Source organism: Tupaia chinensis, unplaced genomic scaffold, assembly GCF_000334495.1.
Source record: "Tupaia chinensis unplaced genomic scaffold, TupChi_1.0 Scaffold000438_1, whole genome shotgun sequence".
Classification (NCBI taxonomy): domain Eukaryota; kingdom Metazoa; phylum Chordata; class Mammalia; order Scandentia; family Tupaiidae; genus Tupaia; species Tupaia belangeri.
Window position 1 is genome coordinate 199,509 of NW_006159943.1, and position 1,681 is coordinate 201,189.

At 44.0% G+C, this 1,681-nt stretch overlaps 1 pseudogene; it reads left to right on the forward strand.

The window, feature by feature from the left end:
- Positions 1-529: 529 nt before the first annotated feature.
- LOC106735566 (ATP synthase subunit f, mitochondrial pseudogene) lies at positions 530-1,325 on the forward strand (annotated as a pseudogene).
- Positions 1,326-1,681: the final 356 nt, after the last annotated feature.

Genomic DNA, 1,681 nt, shown 5'->3' on the forward strand with positions numbered 1-1,681 from the left:
TTTTTTTTTTTTTTTTTTTTTAATTTTGATCCCCTAAAAGATAAATAAGCCACAGGTCGTGTCATTCTGTTGCTTTCGATGTAAAAGCAGACCCGCGGAAAATACTAGAGGGAGGGTTCTTCCAACAGTTCGTGGAAAATGCATTTTATGAAAAATGCACAGATTTCAGGGAGTTTTTTTCGCACCAACATATGCTCATTTAATTCCCTTCTTATGTGGATTTTTAAAGAATTTTTAATTTTTGTTTTATGTTTATTATTGAATTTTACCAGAGAGAGAGAGAAAGAGAAAGTGAGAGTGCAAGCTGCCAGGTCTGGAACTCCAACAGTGGTGGGCCATGTGGGAGCCCAGGGCCATGTGGGAGCCCAGCACCTTAACCACTGCGCCACCAGCTGGCCCTTTCATGCATTTTTAAAAAAGAATGATTTCCTTTGTTTTCTTTATCATTATTGTTACATTTAATTTGACCAGAGAGAGAGAGAGCAAGAAAGCAAGCCACCCAGTCTGTGGACTTCAACCATGGCCAGTCACGTGAGAGTCCAGCGCCTTTAACCATCATGTCATTTGCCGACCCCTTCATGTGGGTACTCCTTTCAAAGTACCTGCACTGGGTATAATAGTTACACAGTTTAATAGGCGAAGATCGGAGACTAACTGTTCAACTTGGTGGGCCGTCTAAGAAATGGAAGCTAAACAAGGCAGGTGTGGGCTGGAGAAGTAGAGATCAAGTGTAGGTTATGAAGCATTGTTCTGCAATGTGTGTACTTAAGGTTGGGCAGCTTGCTGCAGTGTGGGAGCCAGATAAAGAAAGGCCTTGAATGTCATGCTGAGAAATTTGGGTTGATGTCGACTGGAGTGCAAGGACTCTCCATGTTTAATCAATAAAATGCAATGCCGGGGACTCCAAGATGGCATCAGTCGCAGCAGTGAAGGAAAAGAAACTTACGGATGTCAAACTTGGGGTGCTGCCAAGCTGGGTACTGATGCCGGATTTTACCCCTAAAGGCATTGCTGGAGCGTTTCAGAGAGGTTACTACCAGTATCACAACTAGTACATCAACGTGAAGAAAGGGCGTGTTGCTGGGGTTTCTATGGTGCTGGCCGCTTATGTGCTCTTCAGCTACTGCCTTTCTTATAAGGAACTCAAATACGAGCAACGACGCAAATACCACTGCAGAGGGCCAGCATGGAGGTCAGACACTGAACCAGACCTTCATCTCCTTGGCTTAGCACCCTTCCAAAGGATCTTGTTGAGCACTTTCATATCCTAGCCAAGAATTCACATCCAATAAAAGATGGCTGGAGGGAACCAGCAGTTAGCATAATGGCTATGTCGCTGGATTCCCACATAGTCAACCACGGTTCACTTCCCGGACCTGATGGCTTAGACCTCATGCCGGGCACATGTGCATGCGTGCCCAAGATCCCGAGAGGAGAATGGAGGAGAAGGGATTGCGGAGTGACCATCTCCCCTGGGGGGTGATTTCTCGCTTTCTGTCTCTATGTCTCTCTCTGTCTGTCTGGTGCACGCGCCCTATTGAAAAAAACTCTCAAAAAAAGTAAAATAAAGATGACTGGTATGTATAAAAAAAAAAATGTAATGCCATTTTTCAAGTACGTTCACATTCCAGTATGACTAATAGAATACAACTTCATTTAAAAGCCACATTTATACATTTTT